Raw genomic sequence first — 10,565 nt, 5'->3', positions numbered from 1 at the left:
TTTACTTAAAAGTCAGAGTGACAGAGAGAGGGGGAGACAGAGACATGTATCTGCTTGTTTGACCCCTGGTGTGGCTGCAACAGCCAGGGATCTGCCAGATTGAAGCCAGGATCCAGAAACTCCATTCAATTCTCCTGAGTGGGTGGGAGAAACCCAAGGATTTGAGCATTGTTTGCTGCCTTTCATGTTCAGCTACAGGAAACTGCATCAGAGGAATGGTGAGTCTGGGACTCAAATCAAGCACCCTCATACAGGATGCTATTGCCCCACACAGCAGCTTAATCCACTGCACCGTCATGCCTGTCCCACTAGGATCATGTTTTCTTATTGCATTCAGGATTATAAGCTTATTTCTTTCTATACCTTGCTTTATTGAAATGTTTTTCCCCTCACTTTTTTTGATGGGATAGATTTATTGCCTATTTTCTCTTTGTATTTTTGGTTTGTTTCTTTAATCTTTGTCAAACTATAATCTTTTTCTAAATTACAATATTAAAATGGTTATTAAAAACAAAATACAGTGGTGACATATTTTACACATGTATCAAATTATAAGCCCAATAATGATATACTTTAATACTAAAGTTGCTCTGTTAGTTTACACTGTGATCTATTTCTTATAACTCATTAATATTTTCCACATTTTTATTATCTTGTCAAATATCTTTCTCTAATAAGAGACACTTAAAATTCTCTATTAAGAGACATTCCCTAAATGTTCGCTATGGCTGGTGCTGTGCCAATCCGAGGCCAGGAGCCAGGTGATTCCTCCTGGTCTCCCATGTGGGTGCAGGGACCCAAGCACTTGGGCCATCCTCCACTGCCTTCCTAGGCTACAACAGAGAGCTGTCCTGGAAGAGGAGCAACTGGGACTAGAACCCAGCCGGCAGCGCAGGGGAAGGATTAACCTAGTGCACCACGGTGCCGGCCCCTGCTCTTCAATTTATAATAGAATAATTTGTAATTTTGCTATTGAGTTACCTACATATTCTGATTGTTAGGCCATTCTCAGGTGAAAGGTTTGTAAATATTTTCTGACATTATGTAGATTCCTTTTTTGCTTTATTTTTTCATTGCTGTACAGAAGTTCTTTAATTTGATGAAATCCCATTTGTCTAACTTTTTTTGTTTCCTGTTATTTTGTGTATGACACACAAAAAAATCCTTGCCCATTACTTTTTCTTTGAGGAGTTCAGAGCTTATTTCTTTTTACATTTAGATTTTTAGCTTTTATTAGGTTTTTCTTGTACACAGTGAGAGACAAAATCCAGTTTAATTCTTTTGGATATAATATAAAATTTCAACATCCTGTTTAAAAGTCTTTATTTACTTAGTAGAGAGGTAGAGTTACAGAGAGATAGAGGAAAAGACAGAGAGAGAAAGGTCTTCCATGCAGAAGTTCACTCCACAAATGGCCACTTTGGCCAGAACTAGGCTGATCAGAAGCCAAGAGCTTCTTCCAGCTCTCCCACATTGGTGTAGGGGCCCAAACACTTGGGACATCTTCTAGGGCTTTCCAAGGCCATAGCAGAGAGCTGGATCAAAAGTGAAGCAGCAGTGACTCGAACTGCAGTCCATACTGCAGTTGCCAACACTGCAGGAAGCAGCTTTACCCACTATGCCACAGTGCCAGCCCAGAGGTTAGCTTTAATAAACCAAGTTGTAAGCAAGTCAAAGAGCTATGTTTTCAATATCAGATAGCAGAGTTCTCCAGAGTTCACTGTATTTAAGTCATTAATTAATCGCATATATAATGGGTTATTGAAAATCCATTATAATTAAATATCACCATGAATAAAATATGTATTGAATACTACTAGGAGTGAATTACTGTTGCTAAGTTGAGCAACTATAAATTGTAACAAATTCATCTTTTAGGATTTTACATGATTAAAAAACGACCGAGCAGCACAGTCTTTCTAAGGCTCCTGTCACATACTATAAGACAGATAGCAAGAGGAAATACCCAAATCTCCCTCGACGCCCACATGCCAGCTTTGAAGAAGTTACAGAAGACGGAACTCCATCCATAATCCCAAAAAGAATTTTGGGTATTCCTCTTGAGGGGGGAATGTTAGGTAGGAGGTCAGTTGTGAGCTTATGTGTGTGTGACAGGCCTAAAGAGAAGACATCTATATGCATCTGCATCTCAAAGTCATCCTAACAATGTTTCAGGGGAAGCCCAGGTTTCGCATCCTGCCTGCCCTGCCCCCTTTTACCTGATGACCTGCCAGGTGGAGGCCCTCACCCCTCCTGCTTCCTGCCTGATAAATCTTCCACAATCTCCCAGGTGCAGCCCAGTATCTGCATCTCAAACACCCTGCTCCCTTCCTCAGGTCTGATAACATTTGCATCCATGAAGTCCTTTGTTTCAGACCTTCAAGAGAAGTTTTTCTATTTGCATCCAAAAAGCCCTTTGTTCCAAGGGGAGCAGAGGTGGGGAAGCAAGACCCATCTCCTTGGGGCCCCCAGCCTCAGCTGGACTGCGCGCTCAGCTCTCTGCATCTTTGCTGAGTTGCCCGCCTGGCCTGGCCTGACCTGGCCAGGTGTACTCTCCACTCACCCATGCAGCCCCCAGCTCCCCCAGTCTGAGGGACTGGGCACTCTCTCTCAGGTCCTGTCTGGAGAGGTGCCCATCCGTCCTTACAGATGTTCCTTCTTAATAAACCTTGCTATTTTACCTCCCACTAAAAAAAAAAAAAAAATATAAACAATAATTATGTTTGACATTTCTTATTGGATTAAATGTGGTGATTCATTAGCAATTCAAAGACATCTATTATATTTACCAAAGATTATTTTTTGCTGTTGTTCATCTTTTTCACCTACAAACCTTTTATTTAAAGCATAAAAATCATGTATTTCATAAATATATATTTAGGAAATACGGATTCTTACCACCCTTCCCTCCATCGTGCCCAAGCTCCCATCCTTTTTCCTTCAACCTCTCCTATTCACATTCTTATTTTTAACAAAGAGCTATTTGTAATTAATTTTATACTCATAAGGTTAGCCTTACACTAAGTAAAGAATTCAGAGAAGGAGCAGGAGAGGGGAGGGTTGCGGGTGGGAGGGAAGTTATGGGAGAGGGAAGCCATTGTAATCTATAAGCTGTACACTGGAAATTTATATATATTCATTAAATAAAATTTTAAAAATATAGTATTAAAATAAAAAAAAAAACTGTCCCTCAACAGTTGAGACAGGGGCTGTCCAAAAGCATCGCATCTCAAAGCGGCAATTTCTCTTTTATTGATTAACTTTCAGGTACTCTGTTAGTTATCACAGACAAGGGAGAACATATTATATTTGTCCTTGGGGAGTGGATTATTTCAAAAAGTATAATGGTTTCCACGTGCATCCATTTTGTTACAAATGACAGTATTTCATTTTTTATCACTATAGTATTCTATGGTGTACATATACCATAATGTTTTATCCAGCCTTCAGTTGACAGACAACTGGGTTGTTTCTATACTTTAGCTATTGTGAAATGAGCTCCATTAAACATGAGGGTACAGAAATATATATCATATACTGATTTCATTTTCATTAAGTAAATTTCTTTTTTTAAAGTCAGAGTTACACAGAGAGGAGGGGGGATAGGCAGAGAGAGAGAAAGTGAGAGAGAGAGAAGTCTTCCATCTTATGGTTCACTCCCCAGATGGCTGCAATGGCTGGAGCTGCGCTGATCCAAAGCCAGGAGCCAGGAGCTTCTTCCGGGTCTCCCATGTGGGTGCAGGGACCCAAGGACTTGGGCCATCTTCCACTGCTTTCCCAGGCCATAGCAGATGAAGAGGTGGTGATTAAACGTATTAAAAACAGAGTTTATCTACTTCATATGAAATAGACTTGTGATAAAATCGATGTAACTGTTAATTTTTACTTTACTGAAAATAAGCTATAAATAGAGGCTTGAATAGAATAGACAATAGGAACATTCACTAATAGTAATGCAGCTGGCAGGAGGTTTTATTACTCATGTGAAAATTAACTCTTTAAGAATTGCATGTAATGATTCAGATGAGATTCAGCAGTTCCATTTCCCAGTTCTTTTCATTGGGATGAGTGAACTGACAAGGAATTTTTTGCAATTAATCTTCATAAGTTTATTATTGCCTATATTCCCCCATGTGACAACATATCAGAAGTGGAAGACATTATAGTAAGAATTTAACCAAACTTTATGCCAAAAGTGCTTATATAATTTGTCAGGCAGAATATCATGTTTTAGTTATCAGATGCCTTTAGTCATTGGCTTGTTACTGTGTATTCTTTCATATCCATTTAACTTAGATTTTAGCCTCAACTGTTTATTGGGGATAAAAAGTGAAAAGACCTTCATCTGCTTTCAAGAAACTTGCAATCCAGTAGAGAAAACAAACATATTTAAGCGAATGTAATTAACAGAGTAATCCTTTTAAATGTAGCACTTTTACTACTGTGTATTATGTTGTGGAAGATGCTCTTCCAAGTTTGAGTGTTCTTCCATATAATTGTGCAGATTTTGCCTAACAATTTTCTATGTCTTTTGAGGTGATCCTGGGTTTTTCTTTGTTTTTTTTTTTCTGTTATGATATATTATATTGGCTGATTTTCTTATGTTGAATGATCCTTAAATTCCAAGATATTACACTAATATATACAATTTTATATATAATATATACTTCCTTTTTGTATGTTAATTCTGTCTCCTAGAATTTTCATGGAAGATTTTTATTTATAAATATAAGGGACACTGTTTTACTGTTGCTTGATATCTTTGATTTTTATATGAAGATTGTATTGCCTCATTGTTTTAGTGAATTGTTCCTAGCTACTTTTTGAAGGGTTTGCCAAAATTGGTGCTGATTCTTCAAGGGTAAAAACAGATTAGTTACTTTTTAAAATTTATTTATTGATTTTAAAGGCAGTTACAAAGAGACAGAGGAAGAGAGAGAGGTCTTCCATCTGTTGGTTCACTCCCCAGGTGGCCAAAATGGCTGGAGGTATGCTGATCTCAAACCAGGAGCCAGGAGCTTCTTCCAGGTCTCCCATGTGTATGCAGGGACCCAAGTACCTGGGACATCTTCTACTGCTTCCCCAGGCCATAGCAGAGAGCTGGATCAGAAGAGGAGCAGCCAAGACTCAAATTGGTGCCCATATAGGATGGTGACACTGCAGGCTTAACCCCCTCTGCCAAAGCACTGGCCCAAGACTTGTTATCTTTATGTAAATGAAAAAAGGTTTTATAGTGAAAAAATACATTGATACTGTTTGTCTATGTATTGTTCACTTGTGCTTTTATTTAGTTTACTAATGAAAAAAATCTCTCATTTTGTTAAAGATAAAAATGATTGTCTAAAGCCCTTGTCTCTACTGTTGAGAAGCAGTGTTTATTTGTTCTCCTTACTATTTGTTGAACTCTTTACTTAGAGTAGGGTTAATCTTATGAATATAAAGTAAATTGAAAGTAGATCATTGTAAAAATTGAGAGATGGATTAGGAGAGGAAGGAGAAGAAAGGGTGGGAGTGTGGGCAGGAGGGATGATAGGGTGGGAAGTGTCATTATGTTCCTAAATCTCTATATATGAAATACAAGAGATTTGTTTGAATTTAATAAAATATAAAATAGAATGTCAATTTATACATTCTGAATGGATAATCTTGCTGGATGCAGAATTCTTGATTGCCTGTCTATTCCTTTAACTATTATGAATATGTCATCAATTGCTTTTTTGGCCTCCATGGTTTGGGATGAAAAGCCAGCTCATAATTTTATTAGTGTCAATATTGTCTTTGTGTTTTCAAGATTCTATTTTGTTCTTAATATTTTATCAGCTTGCTTACAATTTGTCTAAATGTGGATCTCTTTGACTTTATCTCATTTGTAAGCTGTTTTGTTTCTTGGGTGTTTACATTTATGAGTTTCAATAAATTTGTGCTATAAATTTACACATTCATTCAAATCAACTAGCCTATGTTTATCTCACAAATGAATAATCTATCAGTCTGATCAATTACCATAATATCCTTGTTGATCAACCATCAGTACCAACATCTTCCTTCCAGTTTCGTTAGCAGTTCTCATTCCTAGTTTTTACAAAGTACAGCTTATGGATAACAGTGACTCCCCCCCCATAATTTCCCTCCCACCCACAACCCTCTCACCTTCCACTCCCTCTCCCATACCTTTCACATCAAGATTCATTTTCAATTATCTTTATATACAGAAGATCAATTTAGTATATATTAAGTAAAGATTTCAACAGATTGCACCCATGCAGAAACACTAAGTGTAAAGTACTATTTGAGTGCTAGTTGTAGTATTAATTCACATTGTACAACACATTAGGACAGAGATCCTACATGAGGAGTAAGTGCACAGTGACTCCTGTTGTTGATTTAACATATTGACACTCTCGTTCTTGTTTATGGCGTCAGTAATCTCCCTAGGCTCTTGTCATGAGTTGCCAAAGCTATGGAAGCCTTTTGAGTTTGCCAACTCCAATCTTATTTAGACAAGGTCATAGTCAAAGTGGAAGTTCTCTCCTCCCTTCAGAGAAAGATACCTCTTTCTTTGATGGCCTATACTTTCCACTGGGATCTCATTCACAGAGATCTTTCATTTAGGTCTTTTTTTGCCACAGTTTCTTGGCTTTCCATGCCTAAAATACTCTCATGGGCTCTTCAGCCAGATACAAATGCCTTAGGGGCTGATTCTGAGGCCAGAGTGCTGTTTAGGACATCTGCCATTCTATGAGTCTGCTGTGTATCCACTTCCCATGTTGGATCGTTCTCTCTTTTTAATTCTATCAGTTAGAATTAGCAGACACTAGTCTTGTTTGTGTGATCCCTTTGACTCCTAATCCTATCATTATGATCAATTGTGAACTGAAATTCATCACTTTGACTAGTGGGATGGCATTGGTACGGGCCACCTTGATGGGATTGAACTGGAATACCCTGGCAGGTTTCTAACTCTACCATTTGGGGCAAGTCTGATTGAGAATGTGCCAAACTGTACATCTCCTCCCTCTCTTATTCCCACTGTTATATTTAACAGGGATCACTTTTCAGTTAAATTTAAACACGTAAGAATAACTGTGTGTTAATTACAGAGTTCAACCAATGGTATTAAGTAGAACAAAAAAAGTGCTAAAAGGAATAAAATAGTAAGTTGTTCCTCAACAGTCAGGACAAGGGCCGATTAAGTCACTGTTTCTCATAGTGTCCATTTCACTTCAACAAGTTTCCTTTTTGGTGCTCGCTCAGTTGTTAATGATCAGGGAGAACATATGATATTTCTTCCTTTGGGTCTGGCTTATTTCACTCAGCATGAAGTTTTGCAAATTCCTCCATTGTATGGCAAATGACCAGATTTCATTTTTTTACTGCTGTATGGTACTCTATGGAGTACATTTCCCATAATTTCTTTATCCAGTCGGTTGGTTGATGGGCAATTAGGTTGATTCCAGGTCTTAGCTATTGTGAATTGAGCTGCAATAAACATTAAGGTGCAGGCAGCTTTTTTGTTTGCCAATTTTATTTCCTTTGGGTAAATTCCAAGGAGTGGGATGGCTGGGTTGTATGGTAGGGTTATATTCAGGTTTCTGAGGAATCTCCAGATTGACTTCCATAGTGGCTTTATCACTTTGCATTCCCACCAACAGTGGGTTAGTGTCCCTTTCCCCCCACATCCTTGCCAGCATCTGTTGTTGGGAGATTTCTGTATGTGAGACATTCTAACCAGGGTGAGGTGAAACCTCATTGTGGTTTTGATTTGCATTTCTCTGATTGCTAGTGATCTTGAACATTTTTTCGTGTGTCTGTTGGCCATTTGGATTTCCTCTTTTGAAAAATGTCTATTGAGGTCCTTAGCCTATCTCTTAAGTGGCTTTGTTGCTTTGTTGTTGTGGAGTTTCTTGATCTCTTTGTAGATTCTGGTTATTAATCCTTTATTGGTTGCATAGTTTGCAAATATTTTTCCCATTCTGTTGGTTGCCTCTTCACTTTTCTGCCTGTTTCTTTTGCCTTACAGAAACTTCTCAATTTGATGCAATCCCACTTGTTAATTTTGGCTTTGACTGCCTGTGTCTACAGGGTCTTTACCAAGAAGTCTTTGCCTGTGCCTACATCTTGCAGGGTTTCTCCAATGATCTCTAATAACTTGATGGTGTAGGGTTGTAGATTTAAATATTTAATCCATATTGAGTGGATTTTTGTGTAAAGTGTAAGATAGGAGTCTTTCTTCATCCTTCTGCATGTGGAAATCCAATTTTCCTCACCATTTATTGAATAGACTGTCTTTACTCCAGGAATTGGTTTTAGATCCTTGATCAAACATAAGTTGGCTCTAGATGTTTGGATTGCTTTCTGGTGTTTCCATTCTGTTCCACTGGTCTATCCATCTGTTTCTGTACCAGTACCATACTGTATTGATTATAACTGCCCTGTAGTATGTCCTGAAATCTGGTATTGTGATGCCTCTGGCTTTGTTTTTGTTCGACAGTATTGCTTTAGCTATTTGAGGTCTCCTGTGTCTCCATATGAATTTCAGCATCATTTTTTCCAGATCTGAGAAGAATGTCTTTTGTATTTTTATTGATGTTACATTGAATCTATAAATTGCTTTTGGGAGAATGGAATTTTGATGATATTGATTCTTCCAATCCATGAGCATGGAAAATTTTTCCATTTTTTGGTACCCTCTTCTATTTCTTTCTTTAAGGTTTTGTAATTCTCATCGTAGATTTATATGACATCATTCATTAAGTGTATTCCAAGGTATTTGATTATTTTTGCAGCTGTTGTGAATGGGATTGCTCTTAGAAGTTCTTTCTCAGCCGTGGCATTGCCTATGTATACAAAGGCTGTTGATTTTTGTGCATTGATTTTATATCCTGCCACTTTGCCAAACTCTTCTATGAGTTCCAATTATCTCTTAGTAGAGTTCTTTGGATCCCCTAAATAAAGAATCATCATCTGCAAAGAGGGATAGTTTGAGTTCTCCCTTCCCAATGTGTATCCCTTTAATTTCTTTTTCTTGCCTAATGGTTCTGGCTGAATCTTCTAGAACTATATTGAATAGCAGTGGTGAGAGTGGGCATCCCTCCCTGTCTGGTACCAGATCTCAGTGGAAATGCTTCCAACTTTTTCCCATTCAATAGGATGCTGGCCGTGGATTTTTCATAAATTGCTTTGATTGTATTGAGGAATGTTCCTTCCATACCCAGTTTGCTTAGATTTTTCATCATGAAAGGGTGTTGTATTTTATCAAATGCTTTCTTTGCATCTATTGAGATAATCATATGGTTTTTCTTCTCTAGTCTGTTAATGTGATGTATCACATTGATCATTTTGCAAACATAGGAATGGTTTAGAACTTTAAGAGCCCTCTCTAGGCAGTTGTGTAGTCTTCTTAGCTTTTCAAAACAAAATTATCATAGACTAAGTGGGTTAAAAACAGAAGTTTATTTTCTAATGATTCTGGTAGAGTCAGTCTCTGGTAACGGGTCTTTTACAGGCTTGCACACAGATTTTACGTGTTACAACTTCAAATGACATTTCTTCCATGAATGTGTGAAAACAGAACAGACATGCTCTCTGTTGTCTTTTCCTAGAAAAAAACTAGTCCTGTTGTATTATGGCTGCATCCTTATGACTCATTTCTCCTGAATTACTTCTTAATTACACTTGGGATTAGGGCTTCAAAATGTGAATTTTGAAGTAGATTCAAATATTCAATCCCTGATTCACATTTTCCAGCTTTGCTTTTAAAAATTTTGTGTCTACTGCATATTTTGTCCAATGTTTATCATCATCTCAGGAAGACTCAGGGTCAAGCTATTGCTGCTTCTTGTTTTCACTAAGGATTCCTAGGAGAAAAACTGCTATTAGAAGGTTAGCTGTGAGTTTGGTCATATAAAGATGGGGTTTGCTAATGGACTTTTTTTAACAGAAGCACTAATCTGGTTAAGTAATGGCAACTCTTGTTAACATTCCTGCACACTTGGTCCAGGTGCTCATTTTCTATGTGAGTATGGACTTGTTCGTTTTCAATAGAATTAGTCTGTCCTTTATGGAAATGGCTTGGGACTAATATGGGGAGATTTTGGAATATTCATAGAATTAAGGAGAAATCTTGGTGATAGGACTCAAATTTCAAACTCACTTATTCATAGAGTGAACATAATTTATACCATATTTTTAGTATGTCAGCATTTTACTTTTTTAAATATTTATTTTATTTATTAAAAAAAAGAGTTAGAAGAGACAGAGAGAGGTTTCATCTACTGGTTGACTCCCCAAATGGCCACAATAACCACAGCTGAACCTATCCAGAACCAGGAGCCAGGAGAGTCTTCTGGGTCTCCCATGTGGGTGCAGGGGCCGAAGAAAATGTGTCATCTTCCTGTGCTCTCCCAGGAACAATAGCAGGCAGCTGGATCAGAAGTGGAGCAGCAGGGACTCAAACCCATGCCCATATGGGATGCCAGCTCTGCAGCCTGAAGCCTTAACCCAATTCACCACAGCACAGGCCCCAGTGTGCAAACATTTTGACCATAATACCTTACATGAGGTCA

Source organism: Lepus europaeus, chromosome 22, assembly GCF_033115175.1.
Source record: "Lepus europaeus isolate LE1 chromosome 22, mLepTim1.pri, whole genome shotgun sequence".
NCBI lineage: Eukaryota > Metazoa > Chordata > Mammalia > Lagomorpha > Leporidae > Lepus > Lepus europaeus.
This window is presented reverse-complemented; position numbering follows the sequence as displayed.